The sequence below is a fragment of the Oryx dammah genome, unplaced genomic scaffold, assembly GCF_014754425.2.
Source record: "Oryx dammah isolate SB20612 unplaced genomic scaffold, SCBI_Odam_1.1 HiC_scaffold_23, whole genome shotgun sequence".
In the NCBI taxonomy this organism is placed as follows: Eukaryota; Metazoa; Chordata; class Mammalia; order Artiodactyla; family Bovidae; genus Oryx; species Oryx dammah.
This window is the reverse complement of record NW_024070207.1, coordinates 111,039,753-111,058,920: the sequence shown is the minus strand read 5'-3', so window position 1 is coordinate 111,058,920 and position 19,168 is coordinate 111,039,753.

Genomic DNA, 19,168 nt, shown 5'->3' with positions numbered 1-19,168 from the left:
ATTCTTAAAAAGTCAGTAATTGTCTAACAAGCTGGCATGAGCCCACCCCAGGACACCACTGCTTATTGCTCTCCATCCAACATCCAACCACTGTTTGAAGTTTGAAGGGCTAACCACTAAAATGTATCCAGATCCTAATGTCAGAGGTTATGTCTGTAACTGCCCCAGTGCCATTGTGGGTAGATGACACTACTGATTTGGGCTGTGGGGTTACTCAGGGGAGACTCTTCTCTGAGGGATACCCCAGAGAGGGATACTGTCTGATTCCCCCTCATTGTTATCTTCCTTAGAGCCTGTGAAACCCTTTGTGGCTGGAATTAAGATGCTGGCAGAAGTACCTCTGGGTCCGACTGTGGCAGTCCTTTACTCCAACTTGCACATGGGCATCTATTGATATACTGTATCTATTTCATTCCACGTCTATTCCCATAGCTTCTCCCCTAACATTTACACCATGTATTTATAAGAAAAGCAATCTATACTTATATCCAAAGGCAGAAGAACCCGGGACTGGCATGAGTACTTAAGTTAATGAACTCTTACTGCCACAGCCTTGTGCACAGCCCTCTTCTGGATATTGTAGTTGATGCAGATTTTGTCTGCCCCAAACCATGAACAAAATGTTGCACATGCAATTCAACAGAGAGGCATGTTCAGTTCACACAATGTCTAGCTTCTACCTCACAGAGATGTCAAGGACTCCTGTCTCTCCCCATCACCAGTCACTGTCAACTTAAATGCTTTTGCACAGCAAAGGAACCCATAAACAAAATGAAAAGACAACCTACAGACTGGGAGAAAATATTTGCAAGTGATGGTACCAACAAGGGATTAATTTCCAAAATATGCAAACAGCTCATATAGCTTAATATAAAAAAACAAACAACCCAATCCACAAATGGGTAGAAGACCTAAATAGATACTTCTCCAAAGAAGATATACAAATGGCCAACAGGCACATGAAAAGATGCTCAATAGTGGTAATTATCAGAGAAATGCAAGGCAAAACTACAATGAGGGTATCACCTCACACCATTCAGAATGGCCAACATCAAAAAGTTGACAAATAATAAATGCTGGAGAGGATGTAGAGAAAAGGGAACCCTCCTACATTATTGGTAGGAATGTAAACTGGTGCAACCACTATGGAGAACAGTATGAGGTTCCTTAAAAAACTAAGAATAGAGTTACCATATGATCTAGCAATCCTACTCCCAGGCATACATGCACCCCAATGTTCATAGCAGCACTATTTACAATGGCCAAGACATGGAAGTAACCTAAATGCTCACTGACAGATAAACGGATCAAGAAGATATGGTATGTGTATATACACACACACACACACACACAGAGCCATAAAAAAGAATGAAATAATGCCACTTGCAGCAACACAGATGAACCTAGATATTACCATATTAAGTGAAGTAAGCCAAAGACAAGTATCATATGATATCCCTTAGAAGTGAAATCTAAAAAAAATGACATGAGTGAACTTATTTACAAAACAGACTCACAGACTTACAAAACAAACTTATGGCTAACAAGGGGAATAGCGGGCGGTGGGGGGGTAGACAAATTAGATGTTTGGGATTAATAGATACATAACACTGTATATAAAACAGACAAACAAGGGCCTACTGTATAGCACAGAGAACAATATTCAGTATAATAACCTATAACAGAATCTAAAATATATATATATGTGCATAACTGAATCACTTTGCTGTACACCTGAAGCTAATACAATATTGTAAATTAACTATAGTTCAATTTTTAAAATGGTAAAAAAAAAAAGACCACTTTTCAAGCAATGGCTTGAACAGCCGCATGCCATTAATTTGCATTGACCATAGTTTTCATACTTTAAAATAATTATTGACTCTCAAGTAATTTACATCACCAAAAACCTATGTTTCTTTAACTATTAAGTTCTACATTTTTATAAACTCCCTGAGAGCCATGGCAGTTCTGCTTTGGATTCATGCTGAACTGTGTTCCAATTTCTTGGTTGTTTCTCCCCTACACTGAAAGATCTATTTCAAAGTAAAACATTCCCCTTCCTCTGTCTGTCTCTGGTCTTACATAAGTTTCAAGTTACTAAGACACCTCTCACAGACTCTTCAGATTTCTTTGCACTTCAGTAAATTCTCCCTACACCTCTCCCCTGCTAAGGTGGCAGACTGGAGTTGAATTCTTCTGTTCCCATGTTTTATAACAAAGAACTTTTAAATTATGTCTATTAGAGTATTATATGATAAAAGAGTACAAAGTTCCAATTATTTGTACACTGCTGCTTTGCAATTTCTAGCATTCGGAAGGCATCTCAAGGAAGGCCTGGAAAGGAAGGAACCATCCAGTTCACAATTCTTTATCTGTTTAGGGCTTCTCTACATGGTAGCTGCCCCTTGCTTTTGATCAAGGGTATGATTTTTAACTCCTTTGTATAATTTTCTACTCTCATCTGAAGCTGAGTAGCAGAAAATAGCAATGTCAATCACAAGAACTTTTCAATTCAGTTCCAACATTTCCTCAAGATGTATTCAAAGAGAAGTATTTCTTTACTATTACCTGGCAGATATGCCTTTGGAAAAACTGTGACCTATAAAACATTTCATTTTCTACTACATCTTTCCCATCCTTCTGTCCCCAGCAGCCAGAAAGTTTTTATTAGTCAAAGAAATAATCAGATAAGAACAACTGGCCTTTGAACAATGAGAAATACTGCCTGATATATTTTCCCCTAGTACTCATTCTTGGTTTCAGGTAGCAAGAATGTGTCAGCTTAACATTTCCCAGCATCTTAGGTATTGTTTCTAAAACCACAGCTTCATCTCAAAACTGAACTAAACTCAAATTACATGATAGGATTCAAGTCAGAAAGCTGTCACTTAGGAATCACCCCAGGACTGGAGTATCTGAATGGGCAAAAGGAGATAAGACAGGGGGATGGAGCTGGGAAGAGAAGAGTGCCTAATCTGTATTTAAATGAACTTTGTTATTTTCTTAACATGGTATTTTTACAGTGTTTTTTCTCATCAGGTGTTTGGCTGTTTGGAGCTCTCATTTTTAGCTATCCTAGAGCTCAACTGGTGGAAGAATACCTTTGTAAAAAATACGTAATATTATTAAAAGACACCTAATTTTTTTTTAGGTGAAGGGGATTGAGAGGCATAAACTACTAGGTATAAAATAAATAAGTTACAAGGATGTAATACACAGCACAGGGAATATAGTTAATATTTTATAGTAACCTTATAGGGAATATAATCTATAAAAACATTAAATACTATGTTGTTCATTGGAACTAATAAAATATTGTAAGTCAACTACACATTAATAAAAAATATCTAAATGGATTTTTTCTACTGAAACCCTAATGATTAATTTATCATTCCAGAAGGTTTTTTCTTAATTTCATATTAATTTTCAATTAAGATCCTCTTGGTTTTAAACTGTTCTGTCCACCAGTCTTTTGACTAATGATTGCCAAATAAATTCTTTAATGAACTAGGGCTTCCCAGGTGATGCTAGTGGTAAAGAATCCAGCTACAAAGGCAGAAGCCACAGGAGACATAGGTTCAATCCCTGGGGATGGGAAGATCCCCTGAAACAGAAAATGGGAATCCACTCCAGCATTTTTGCCTGGGAAATCCAATGGACAGAGGGGCCTGGTAGGCTACAGTCCAAGGGGTCACAAAGAGTGAGACACAACTGAGCACACATCACTGTTGTCTTAATGAACTAGGGAGCCTCCTATTTCATAGAACCGCTTGGTTAAATGGAATCACAACATATATCACTATAAAAGTGAAGTTCTATGGAGTAAGGTTATTTCCCTCAACTGACAGGAAGATTAAAAAAAAAAACACTTTGCTGATCTGACTACAAACTTTATATCTTAATTGATTCATGTGAAAAATATCATCTCTGGCAAAGTGGTCCTCTTTAAGGAATGAACTTGATTATTAGCTGCTGCACACAAATAATAATTTTCTGCTACTATTAATTAATAATTCCTCTTAAACTCCTTGCATCCACTCACCCATCAAACCTTCCAATCTCCTCCACAAATCACCTAAATTTTGCTCAAATCACCCATCCAAAAAGAAAAAAAAAAAGAAAAACCACAGAGGATACTCAGAATCTATGAGACTTGTGGGAAATTAAGTGCTATTTAAATATTTCTCATGCCCATAGTAGCTTCTAATTTACTACTAATATAATAAGTTGCTTCAGATGATGAAAAGTGAGAAATAATTCTCTGAAATTAAAAAAAATGTTCATATCTCAAGGAAAAGAATATTTGTAAATTTTTGCCACTGCTGGAAAACTCCAAATATAAGCTCATTTAATTGCAATGTTAGTTTTCATGTCTGCCATCATTTTTGAAACAATTGTATGCATTTATGAATATAACATCAAAATAAATGTTATAACAACTGAATATTTTTAACAATTTTATCTAAATTTTGTGTAAAAGCTTTCTGCTATATTTTGTAAATTGTTTATCTTATATAGAAGTAAATTTATGAAAAATTCAAACCAAATGTGATTTTTTTGGATACTTCATTTATTAGAAGTCTTAAAATTGTTGCTTGCCTCTAATATGGTGGTTCCATAAAATAGATTACATTCATTGCAGCATTAATTTGGAGGCCTATGATATCATTTGTTTCAAAAACAGATACTAAACAATGTTTAAAGGCCAGTCTACTCAGATCAGCTACTGGCCCTATGTTGTGATGGGGATGACCTGTGATGGTACTCATGGTGAGGAAAAGAGGATGTGAAAGGTAACATGGAACCTCCCTCATCCAACAGAAACACATTTCAGTCATCTTACTGGCAGCAAGTATGTACTGTCAGCATCTTACAGGAGTGGAGAGTGTTTTGTTTATTCTTGACTGGTTTTACAAAAAATGGAAGTTCCCTGATACACACGCATTCAGGAATAATGAGTATATAGTATAAGTGACACTGAAAGATGTAGGGGTCAATACAGCTCAGAAAAGAATTAAAGAGGGCAAAGGAGTGGCAAAACATTTTGGAGGCAGCTATAGCAAGAATGAAGGCTTAATTTGTGCTGCCTGCCCTTCCTCTGCTCTGTGGCACTATCTGTTTTCAGTGTCCTATAAAGGGTCATCACCCATAATCCCAAAGAACTATTCTTCACTAAAAAGCCCAAATGACTCAGACTCTGGTGGACTGTGGAAATATGACCTCTTTGTGACACTACTAAATAAACTAAGAAGTGAATAGAGGAGGTGTACATGCTTTCTCAGTAGCACAGCATTGGTTTCATTTCATTGTAAATGATAGTCATTGAGTATGTGCTCAATAATAGGCAGCCATGAGAGAAACACAGCCTACAGGGGAACCTACACCTAGACAGAAAAAGAGGATGTGCACATCAATAACAGCATCTAAGAGCCTCACTCATCTCTGCAATGCCCTCTACTATCCACTGCCCTCACCTTGAATTCTTCCACTCCCAAGACATCTCCACTGCTTATTTGGAAGCATGCTGGAAATTTGTCTTAATTTAACCATAAACCTCAAATCCCATTTCTACTCACTATATTATTAGGATGAATTAGGTTGTCAGTAACCCAAAAGAGAACTCAAAACAATAAAAGGCTTGTGTAATTTGAAAGTCCAGTGTCAGGGCATGCAGGTTTCAGGGCATGTCTGGTTCAACAGTTCAACAGTGAAACTGAAGTCCTAGGTTCTTTCCTCCATCTGTCAACTTTATCCTCAGGCTGTTTCCCCTTTCTGGTCTCAAGATAACTCTAGAGACTCCTAGGGCTACATCCCCTTCAACATAGGGAGAGAGTCAATCTAGCTCTAAAGGGCCTGAAAGCTTCCTACCCAGGGATACTTAGTACTGTGTCACAATTTCACCTACGAACCAGTATCTATGACCAAGGAATGGGATTATTCTGAGACACACAGGCCTAAAGACAGATCTCACCCCTAGTGCCTAAGATAGGATCCGTTTCCCCCAAAGAAACTGGGGGAATGGAACCAAAACTCTCACAGGTGAGGAACGGCTATGCAGAAATACACTTGAGGTTACCAGAATGAAGAAAGCCCACAGAGGAGCACTCTTTCCCTACAAGGAGAAGCCGCCACCCACGCTCCACCCTTCCTCATTGTTCTTCTCACACCGTAAGCTTCAAAGGAGCCAGATGAGGTGTTTTGTGTTTTGAAAGATAAGAAACAGGTGAGGGCATGGCATGTATAGGCCTGAGTTCAGAAACATTCCTTTCCTGTTGAACAAAATGAGCCACTTTTTTAAGCTAGATGATTTGAACCAACAGTGGGTCCCAGGCCAGGCAGTGTCAGCAGGGGCTCTGACTACTACAGGCCTATGACTGTCACATCTAGCACACCAGGCAAGTCTACACACCAGTGATTTGGGGACCATTAGCACATAGAAAGGAGCTGCCAGTTAGAGTGGTTGTCAAAGAACTTGGGCACGTAGGAGCATTCTAGGGCTTCCCTGGTGGTGGTGGTTAAGAGTTCACCTGGTAATGCAGGAGACACAGGTTTGATCCCCAGTCTGGGAAGATTCCACATGCCGTGGGGCAACTGAGCCCATGTACCACAACTACTGAGCCCCTGCTCTAGAATCTGTGCTCAATAAGAGAAGCCACCAAAATGAGATGCCTGAGCACCAAAGAAGAGTAGTTCCTGCTCACTGCAACTAGAGAAAGCCCACATACAGAAACAAAGACCCAGTGCAATCAAAAATAAATAAATAAAATGGTTTTTTTAAAAAAAGAACATAGGAAAGTTCTATATCATAGCAAAGGATGGAGGCAGGCACTCTTGAAGAGTAATTCCCAAAGTGCACTGCTTGTCTGGGAACCCACTGCTTTCATCTATGGCCACCATCTGCTCTTCACACCCTGCTATCCACACACCTTCCAGAATTGAGGAGAACAAGAACACCCACATCAATACAGGGGGCACCACTCCTTTGTTCTCTCATCAGTCATGGCCTCACTTTTGATATTTTAATCCTTGCACTTATTTTGTAAGCAGAAACTGGACGACCTACAGTTACTGAGGAGCAAGAAGCTATAAAACCAGTCATAGGAATATGTCACTGGCAAGAAGGGATTTCTCTTCCCTTTGCCAGACAGTAAAGAATCTGCCTGCAATGCAAGAGACCCAAGTCCAATCCCTGGGTCAAGGAAAATCCCCTGGAGAAGGAAATGGCAACCCACTCCAGTATTCTTGCCTGGGAAATCCCATGGGCAGAGGAGCCTGATGGGCTACACTCCATGGGGTTGCAAAGAGTCAGACAAGACTAAGGGAAGCCAGCCCCTCTAGTAGTTTCTGCTCCTGACTGACATTTCTCCAGTGCCTATCATGAGTACCAGGTCATACTTCCAAAATACTTCCCTCTGAAAGGAGTTGAACTAGCTGTAGTAAATGTCCAAGCCACAATTTCTGCCTGTAACTCTATGCCCTAGCAGTGAAAAAACTACTAAAATGACCCATATCCTAGGGCAGTGACAAGGCTCACCAACAGTATATCTCTATATGGAAGCTGACATGTTACAAGGCCATAAAAGATTTCTTCCTTTAGGGGGATTTTCTCCATGTTCTCTTCTCTGTGTCACTCCAGATCCTTGTTTCTTTCAAACTTGATAAATGGAGGGGCTTATGGTCAGAACAGTTATTTTCTATCAGCAAAATTTAATAGCACTCAGTTAATTTATAGGAAACAACAGGCTTCATTAAATGCCAACATTTGTTTGAATCACTCACCTTGGCAACACAGGTGTGCTTGGCAGCTGATGGGTTGTTTTTGTTTTGGCTGCATGACAGCAGGCTGCGTGACTTTACATACTGCGCCGAAGGAGTGCAAGCTAATTCAAGAGCATCTGCACTGGGGAGTCCAGCATGCTGTGTGTTTATGTGGTCCCACTCAGACATTTATCATGTCTGGCTTGTGAGGAAATGTTTTTACATTAATACTGTAATTCTGCAGATTACAATTGAGCATGGGTTTACAGTAAAAACAACAGCATAGGCTATGTTTACTAACTGTACAATTAGTGATATAGCCATAAAATATTCCTGGCTAATTTTGAGGATGATGGTTCTAAAACTTACAAAGTTATGCCATCCTTTTGTTTGTTTAGTTTCCAGTGGCTCCATATTCTGCCCCAGGGTGGATTATTTAACTATATTAAAATTAATTTTGTTTTGAGGCTTACTTTTTTGAGAATTCCATAACAATCTTCAAGGTCACTGAAAGCTCCAGAACTGAAATAAAATCTAAAGTGAAGAATCAGTGATTTGGAGTTTCAAGAACTAAACAATACAAGTTTAAACTAGGCCAACATTCTTTAGGTTTTCATGGCTAAAAATAGAATTTGCCTCTTTTTTTTAAAGCATTTCCTACAAATCACCTAAATTTGGCAAGATTCTGGATTACTGGCCTTCTCAAACTTTGGCAAAAACATCACCTTGAGGGTTTGTCAAAATACAGATGAGAGTGCCTAATCCCCAGAGATTCTTCAGTAGGTTTGGGTGCAGACAAGAATTTGTATATCTAGTAACTCCCAATTGATGCTGTTGCTGCCAGCCCATGGATCACATATTCTAAAGGACTCTTCACAAAACTGAAGTCTATATTATGTGTTAAGATGAAGCCCTAAAACCCTTACCTTTTCCATGAGGTATAATAAGGACCAAAAAAAAAAAAACCAACTGCAATATTTGCTCTCACTGTCACTGTCACGAGAGCTATTAGGAATTCCTCTAGAGACAATGAACACAGCCACCGAGGATGTGGAAACAACGGCAAAAACTAAAATCAGGTTCCAGAATCAGCCATTTAGGTTAATACCAGAGCCCCAGGGAACAGCTGACCATTTGGTCAGGTCAAGTTTGACTACCTACTTTACTGCCTCCAATTCACAAATTCATATTCTTTCATTTAGGGCAGGAAATTCTGTGGCCACAAGAATATTGCCTGGAAATGTGAATGTTCCCTAGGAAGAAGTAAACAAACTTAGACAATAATGCATGCAATGTGAATCCAGCCGGGTGCAGAGTGAAAAATTCAAGCAGCTGTGTGTTCACTCTCTGAGATGCTGTATACACAGGTTGATTAATTTTTTCCTTTACCAAAGCTCCACTAAATTACCTGATTAGCAGGGGTAAGGAGGTGATGAGGAAATAAGATTTTAGCTTCATTAAAATAAGCAATAGTCGTGTTTTTGCTTTTGTTGTTGTTAGCGAGGCAGTAAACAAACATTTGTTAGCATCTCTAAGTACCAGCCCTGCATTCATTCCATAAGCAGATCAGCCCAGAGGCTGGTATATTGATTATTTTCCCCATTTACTACAAGGAAATGAAGGTTCAGAATGCTTAAGTAACATGCCCAAGGTCATTATGCTACCAAATTGCAGATCTGGGTTTCAACAAAATCATGCCTTTTCCTCTACACATACTAGTCTTTCTGATGCAGCTTCTCTTACTATGAATCACTAATATTTAAGAGCTTTCTGAGCACTTGATATATATTCTCTTCCAATACTCACAACAACCCTATTAGATAGACACTAATAGTATTTGCATTTTACACATGAGAAAGCTGAGATGTGGAAAAGTTAAGTAACTTGCCCAAAGTTACTCAAGTAACCAGTGGTAGAAGTCGGACTTAGGATCTAGGCCCAGGGTCTCAACCACTACTGTATTACTACACTGTACAAGAGGAAAGGCACAGCTTGGAAATGATTAAAAACAACCAGTTATCAATAATACACCATCAACTACAAATGTGAGACTTTAGACTCCAAGTTTGACAGTGATGGAAGAGAGAGGGAGTTAATCTTAGAAGACTTTCTGAAAGGGTAAGTTTTTGGCCAGATTGAGAGAACTGAAGGACATGGTGGGTTGGGGCAAGACTCAAAGGCAGAGGCAAGAGTGATTCACAGTTGGGAAAGACACCATTCAACTTGTCTTTCTACAGACTCTTTCTTTTCCTAAGAGGCCACTTAGCTGAGTCTGCATATGTTAAGAATATGCTATGCTCTGTGCCATGATTCAGAAAAAGCAGAATCATGTTCAAAAGCTGTAAAGCAATTTGCCAGAAAGAGCACTGTGTCACTATCTATCTTTGGGCCCTGTGCTTTGACTGTTGATGTGCACTGATTTCTCATTTCTCTCAGTCATTTTACTCCATTTACTCTGCCATCAGTTCCCAATACATACCTCAGGAATGCAGTCTCTAATCTCACTGGAGTCCTCATGGGGCAATGATCTTTTTCCCTTCACCTGCAATATTTACAACCCCTCACCTGGAATGTCCAGCTTTTGGAAGTCAGAGACTTGAATACCATAGTTCCAAGTGGTTGGAAGAGAAAATCAATACTCAATATTGATTGGAAGCAGAAGCATGCAGACATAATATTGATTGAAGGCAGAAGAAAGCATGCAGACATTATGTAATGCATACATGTAGAATAAAGACGGGACAGGAATGGCAGGTCAACTACCAGGGGACATAGTTTGTTCAATGTCAAACCATTAACACCAGAATTAGGCCCTACCTCCAGCCTCACTCACACTCACAGTTCTTCCCCCATACTAATTAACTCACCTTGTTTTCTCCTGAGTACCTCATTTGGCTTGTTCTAACACAAGCCTATGCCCTGAAGAAAAGCACATACAGATTTTCAACTGGGGCAAGATGTACCTTTGTTCCAGGATCTCCTTACCATAGTCTACTGCTGTCTTCACACCTTGCCTCCATCTTGGCATCCTGTCCATTCCCCCTGCCCTGACTGCTATCCTAAGCCATTTAAAATTTCTCTTTACTTTTTTCTAAGAACCCTTTATATTTAAAGTTCTGTGTTTCAATTATTTTGCCTTCTTAGTCATAAGTTTTCTATTCTCTTTTCAAACACCTCTTATGTGATTACTGGTCTATTAATAATCATCTCTTTAACTTTTTATGGTATTTTTCTAACCCAATTTTGATCATATTACATAAGTAGTTTATGAATTTGACTTTTTCACTCAGAATTACAACATAAGCATTTTGCCATCATGGTGGTTTTAAAATATATCCACAAATTCTTTCATACTTTTCCATTCAAAGAGTAGAGCCTAACTACCTCCTCTCTCTAGAGTGCAGGCTGTATTCAGTGACTTGCTTCCAAGGAAAAGAATATGGCAGCAAAAGGTGTAGACTATGTCAATAAAAGGCACTGTGGCTTCCTCTTTGCTCATTCTTTCACATCACTCTTTCTGGAAGAAGTCAGCTGTCATGTCATGAGAATACTCAAGCATCCCAAGAGAGAAGTCTCTTGACAGAACCAGTACTAACCTGCCACGCATGCAAGTGAGCTGCCTTGGAAGTTCATCCTCCACTCAGTTCCTTTCGAGGCTTCAGATAACTGTAGCCTGGGATCAACATCTTGACTTCAACCTCAAGAGGGACCCTAAATCAGAAGCACACAGTTAAGCTACTGCCAGATTTCTGACCCACAAAAACCGAGTCCCACAACGTGCACTATTTTAAGCCATTAACTTTTAGGGCCATTTGTAGATGGGCCAACAGTAGATGACGAACACAGCTATGTATGCTATAAAATTTTCACAAATGCTATTTTAATAGTTGTTCTTCATATATGTTTTATATATGCATTTAAGTATACATATCTACTTTGAGAGGAAGTTATCTATTTCAACAGGAGTAATGTCAATATTAAAAAGCAAAATAAAATCTCAGTCTAGTACCTTTTGTTTCTTCTCCAAATCAAAATACTGGAAGGGTATTTCCTAGATATTATAAAATGCTGACCTAGATCTTCAAAAGTCTCTTTATTCCCATGCTACATTTAGAAACGCAAAGAAAATTGTAGTCTTCATATCGGCAAGGAGGACAAAATTAAAACAAAATGAAAAACAATTTCTCTTTTAATATATTTCTTTTATGTCATGATCAGAGAAACAATCTAGTCTTTCTATTCTCTTTCAAGAGCTGAGGAGATAGGCAGCTTTTTTTTTTGATAATTACATTGTAATTTTGACTCATTCTACTTATCCTAAAGAAGAATAAGTATGAATCGTGTATATACAGCAGTTCTAGAATTGCTATAGAAACATATCTGCCACACTAACTATTGGGATAAAATATTACCTATTCATGCAGTATTATCTTTGAACATTTATTTACATGATAAGAATGGGGTACAGTTGTGAATGCGGCAGACACATTGCTGCCATCACAAAGCTTACAGCCCAGTGTGATATGCAAATAAATAGGTTATAAAAGTACAGTGTTGGGACTTCCCTGGTGGTCCAGTGGTTAAGAATCCACCTTGCAATTCAGGAGATGCAGGTTCAATCCCTGGGCCAGGAACTAAGATCCCACGTGCTGTGGAACAACTCAGTCTATGTGCCACAACTACTGAGCCTGCGCCACAACTATAGAGTCCATGCACTGCAATGAAAGATCTTGCATGATGCAATGAAGATCCTGAATGCTGCAACCAAGATGACACAGCCACATAAATAAATAAATAATTTTAAAGTAAATAAAACTGGGTGTTGAGTATTCTATGTCAGATGGAGTAGGATGCCATGAGAGCACACAGATAATGTACCTTATCCAGGCACAGCAATAAGGTAAGGCTTTCTAGATGAAATGTCCTTTAAACCAAGGTAAATGCAGTGATGTCTTGGTAAAATGGCTTTCCAGGGAAAAGCCCTGATTTGCAGTGTTTGCCAGTAACTATAGTGTAAATACTCTCACTATGGTCAATTTTATTCTATTAATATGAAGTCACAGATCATGAAATCGAGAAGATAGGTACAGAATCAACTACCACAAACTAGTACAAGCCACTTCTAGCAAACCACTGGAAATGCCTCATGAATTATTTTATCCTCTCTTCCTTCAGCCCTCCACCCAGCCTGTGTTCAGGCCTGTATCATACCTCATCTAGATTACTGCAATAAACCCAAACTGACCCCAACCGTGGTTGACTCTTGGCTTTCTTCCCAACCTCCTCCCAGCTGTACTCTCACAATGCCTCTTCTGTGCATAAAACCTTGAGTGACTTGCTGTCTTGGTCTGTTTAACCTGCTATAACAGAATATCAGAGACTGAGTGGCTTATAAACAATAGAAATTCCTTTCTCACGGTCCTGGGAGCTGGGAGTCTGAAAGCAGAGTGCCAGCATGTTGGGTTCTGCTGAAGGCCTGTTCCGGTTGCAGACTGCTGACTTCTCACTGTTTCCTCAAGTGATGAAAATGGGCAAGGCATTTCTATGAGGTCTGTTTTATAAAGAAACTAATCTTTCTTGCCTCCTACTTGCCTCCCATAGGCTTCACCTCCTATTGCCACCACTTTGGGCATTACGTTTTCAATGTATGAATTTTGCACGACAAACATTCAGATAATATGCACCACTGTATATAAACCAAAACTTCATAACAGAGCATGTAAGACTCTTCAAGGTCTGGTTCCTACCTGCCTGTTCAAGCTCTGCTCCTGTACCTCTTCCATGCCTGCTATGTACTAACCATGCTCAACAGTCATCACTGGTCTGTCAATCCTAAAATACACCATCTGTTCTCCCCTCTTCCTCAAGGATATTAACATAAGCTAACATTTATTAAGCACCCACTGAATGCCAGGGGAGGTGCTAAACACTAGTGGTTTAGGGCTTCCCTGGTAGCTCAATCCACCTGCAATGCAGGAGACCAGGGTTTGATAAATAAAACACAATCTGAGAACTCAGTAATCATGGGATAGCCAGACAGACAATCCACCTGCAATGCAGGAGACCAGGGTTTGATAAATAAAATACAATCTGAGAACTCAGTAATCATGGGATAGCCAGACACGTGCATTCTTTATTACATGCTTTGAGATGAGCACAGTACCTACAGGGATGGATACAACACATAATCAGGAACAGTAAATACAAAATGAGCCCTATAATAGAGCCTGGGAGTAGGTGCTAAATAAGTCTGTTAAATACATGAATTATTGATGTAATGCTAGATTAGGGTACCATTTGAGTCATGTAGTACACACAAGAATTACTATAAGCATTCAGAGAAGGGAGAGCTCACTGCTAATTGGAGAGAAGACCAAAAGCACATTTATAAAGAAGTGAGTCCTGAAATACATCTCTAAGGTCCTAATGAGCCTCCAGGTCTTCAAAGCTTTGCAGATATGCCATTAGCTATGATTTCCCATGTTTGTCAGTGCTGGCTGACCATGAGAATCACTAAGGAACATTTTTAAAATGAGATAGACTCCAGCAATCCAGTCAAATCTCTTAGAGGCATTTCCTAGGCATCTTTATTTCTAAAAGTCTTCCCAAACTTCTGACATGCATTCCTGATTTAGAACCACTGCATAGACCTTACACCTCCAAGCAAAAAGCAGCATTTTGATTATTTACTGAGAGAAGTGAAGGGAGATGGAAAGACCTGGCAAGGCCAAGTTTTTGGTGACCTCCTTTCTCTAACAGAAGCTACTGACAGATATTCCCTGCAGTCAAGGCTAACCTGCTGAATGCCTCAGCTCACCAATATTTTAGGTGAGGCTTGCAGTCATTATACCTGCCTTCAACTGAAGTTGGAGTGGATTATTTATTCATTTTGAGTCTCTGAATATGCAAAACAAGATGTTGTCTAGAGGTCCTTAAGAGGAAGGTCTCAAGTATCTGTTCTTGTTAGAATGCTACTGTTTAACAGTGTACAAAATAAGAAGTGGAAAAATGGGGGAGTCGGAGGGAGTAGAGAAGAAAGAATTCAGCTACACCTCTGAAAAAGCGCCACTATAGAGGTGTGTGTACAATATTTCAATCCGATCTGGACAAAGCTGAGTGTCCTTCAAAAGGGCTAAATTCAGACAATTTTTGGTCCTTCTCCATTTTTATTTCAGTGAAGACTATTCAGGCCAAGGATTTCTGGTCTACCTAAGTTATTTAAAGTGATTAAAACAAAGCCCAAGGGATCTAAGATGACTATATAAAATGTGGATACTTTATGGGAAAGTTATTCTTTTTTTTTTTTTTAATTTATTTATTTATTTTTAATTTTTACTTTACAATTCTGTATTGGTTTTGGCATAGATTGACATGATTTTACTCAAAATGCAAAGCTTCAGTGTCTTTTCATAGTTCAAACTGATATGAATTCACTGTAAAAAAATTATACAACACAAAAATGAAAAACAATGAAAGCAAAACACCACCTATTGCCTCTTCCTAACTTTTATCTGCATGTAAACTAAATATGCTTATTCCATACACACTATTCTGGAGCCTTTCTAAAAAGTACAAAGTAGACTTCAGTATTACTCCCATGTCAATGCCTGTAAGTACAGCCTGGTTTATTTGCATAAAATAAACACCTATTTTTCTATTGTAAGGATGGACATTGGGGTTCATGCCAATCTTGCTATTCTATACAACACTGAAAGAAAACACCTTTGGGACAGTTACATGATCACTTCTTTAGTCTAATTACCTAGAAGATAACTCTTGAGTCAAAAATGGAAAATATATTTTAATACAAGCTTGCCTTCCAAAAAGGTTAGTCAATTTAGATTGCCTATACAGTGCGGGAGACTGCCTGTTTGCTCAGACTTTCATCCAGTCTGACTATGGTCAAAATTTTCCCATTTTGACAGTATGGTAGCTGAACAAAATACCACCAAATTGTCATTTTAATTCATCTCTAATTATTGTGAAATTAAGCATATTCTCTTATTTATCAGTCTCTATATGAATTTCTTCTTTTCAAAACTGAGTATTTAAATCTTCTGTCCACTTTGCTATTTAAGGGTTTATCTGTTTCATTAATTTCTAAAATATCTTTATATAATATGTTCTTAACCCTGTGACATCTTTGTTATGGGTTTTTAAAATTTGTTTTAGTGTTGTCATGTCAATGATTTTATTATTACTACTACTATTACTGTGATTACTACTATATGGTCAAAGTGATTCAATTTTTCTTTAATATGATAAAATCTTAGGGACAAACAAATAAAATCCTTCACCCTCTCCAAAAATTTTAATAGATTTCTTAATTTTTCCTCTAATAATTATATGATGTTATTTTTCACATTTAAATATGGAATCCTTTTGGATCTTACTATTGTTAATGGTATGAGGTAAAACTTTTTCTCCCGATGGACAGTCAAATGTCCCAACACTATTTTATGAGCTAATCTCGTTCTATTTTCAGAGAGGTTCATATGTTTAGCTACATTCATCGTGTAGGTAAAGATTCAACACCAGTAGATTTAGTCTCAGATATTGCTTTTTTTCCCAGTTTTAAGCTTATATCCTTTGGGTTATGGGAGCCAGTAGTAAATTTAGTAAACCTACGTATCACACACTGAATTCTACAAAGTAAATGGTCTTATTACATTATCCATTTGCACCAGGTAATGCTCAGTAGAAAGAACACTTAGAAAGGCTACTCAATTGCTTTTCAAACTGCTCAAAATATACCAGACACATAATACCGAGTAATGTAAAAGAAATTACATTGATAATAGATGCAACTGCAACACTAAACTAGCTTAAAATCAGATACTCTAATCTTTAAGTGAAAAACCTAATATTTTCTTTAACTGACTTGTCTAGATAAGGCTTCCCATTATCCAGTATGAGACATTTTAAAGCAGAATTTGATCAAAACAAGTGTCAAAGGTCAAGTGATATTACATGGTCAGCTAGAGAATTCAGAAAATAATTCCTGGAAATAATAAAAAAGAAAATAATCACAGTACTCATTTTGTAGCTCAATCAGTAAAGAATCTGCCTGCAATGCAGGAGACCCAGGTCTGATCCCTGGCAGGGTGGTGGCGGGGGTGTGGATTGAAGATTCCCTGGAGAAGGAAATGGCAACTCACTCTATATTCTTGCCTGGAGAATTCCATGGACAGAGGAGCCTGGCAGGCTATAGTCCATGGGGTTGCAAAAATCGACTAAACCACCACCACCACTCATTTATGAACATCATGAAATATACGTGTGAGATATAAATATATATGTATATTTGAGCTTTCCCTGGTAGCTCAGATGGTAAAGAGTCTGCTTGCAATGTGAGAAACCCAGGTTCAAGCCCTGGGTTGGGAAGATCCTCTGGAGAAGGAAATGGCAACCCACTCCAGTATTCTTGCCTGTACAATCCCATGGACAGAGGAGCCTGGCAGGCAACAGTCCATAGGGTCACAAAGAGTCAGACACAACTGAGTGACTTCACTTTCTTTCTGGTTTCTGGTGGTAAAGAATCTGTCTGCAATGAAGAAGACCTGGGTTCAATCCCTGGGTTGGGAAGATCCCCTGGAGAAGGGAAAGGCTCCCTGCTCCAGTATTCTGGCTTGGAGAATTCCATGGACTGTATAGTTCATGGGGTCACAAGGAGTCGGACACAGTTGAGCAGCTTTCAGTTGCACTTTTCATATACATATATATATATTTTTACCCACTGCCTAGATACCAATGTTTTTGCAGTCAATATATGAACTCAGGCCTACAGAGAAAAATCTTTCAAAAATAAATTATCAAAGGGCTTCAGAGGGCTGGCCCACCAGCTTCTGAATCATATCCAATTTTTTTTACATCTATAAAGACACAAAGAATTAGTTTGATCTCTAAGACTAATGGGCCAGAGAACTTTGGGGTTCTGAGGAATAGGTATGAAGCTTTACAAATCTAAACACTTTTACATATCTCATGGATAAAGATATTTTTCAGATATATGTAGATATTGTTTGGTTAATAAAACACATTCATTTTAAAGCAAATGTGAAATTATAATAGTTTTGGAGATCAAGTATTTTTCTATTAACAGATTAAGATATTTTTAATGTTAAAAGAGTTAATAAATTTCACTTTAAAATGAGTTTCACACTTTCTAAGTCTGGGACATGATATTTCAATCCACTATTTTAGGCTATCTATGGTTGTATATCAAATTACCCTAAAATTTATCAGTCTAAAACATAAGACCATAAAACTCCTAGAAACCATAAGGAAAAAAGCTTCCTGACATTGGTCTTGAAAATGATTTCTTGGATAAGACACCAAAAGCACAGGCAACAAAAGCTAAAATAAACAAGTGGGAGTACATCAAACTAAAGAACTACACAGAAAAGGAAAAGATTTATAAACTGAAAAGCAACTTATCAAATGGAAGAACACATCTGCAAACCATATACCTAATAAAAGTCTAATATTCAAAATGCACAAAGAAATCTTACATCAGTTCAGTCGCTCAGTCGTGTCCAACTCTTTGCGACCCCATGAATCACAGCACGCCAGGCCTCCCTGTCCATCACCAACTCCCGGAGTTTACTCAAACTCATGTCCATCGAGTTGGTGATGCCATCCAGCCATCTCATCCTCTGTCGTCCCCTTCTCCTCCTGCCCCCAATCCCTCCCAGCATCAGAGTCTTTTCCAATGAGTCAACTCTTCACATGAGGTGGCCAAAGTATTGGAGTTTCAGCTTTAGCATCAGTCCTTCCAATGAACACCCAGGACTGGTCTCCTTTAGGATGGACTGGTTGGATCTCCTTATAGTCCAAGGGACTTTCAAGAGTCTTCTCCAGCACCACAGTTCAAAAGCATCAATTCTTCAGCACTCAGCTTTCTTCACAGTCCAACTCTCACATCCATACATGACTACTGGAAAAACCATAGCCTTGACTAGACGGACCTTTGTTGGCAAAGTAAGGTCTCTGCTTTTTAATATGCTATCTAGGTTGGTCATAACTTTCCTTCCAAGGAGTAAGCATCTTTTAATTTCATGGCTGCGATCACCATCTGCAGTGATTTTGCAGCCCAAAAACATAAAGTCTGACACTGTTTCCACTGTTTCTCCATCTATTTCCCATGAAGTGGTGGGACCAGATGCCATGATCTTAGTTTTCTGAATGTTGAGCTTTAAGCCAACTTTTTAACTCTCCTCTTTCACTTTCATCAAAAGGCTCTTTAGCTTCTCTTCACTTTCTGCCATAAGGGTGATGTCATCTGCATATCTGAGGTTATTGATATTTCTCCTGGCAATCTTGATTCCAGCTCGTGCTTCTTCCAGCCCAGCGTTTCTCATGATGTACTCTGCATATAAGTTAAATAAGCAGGGTGACAATATACAGC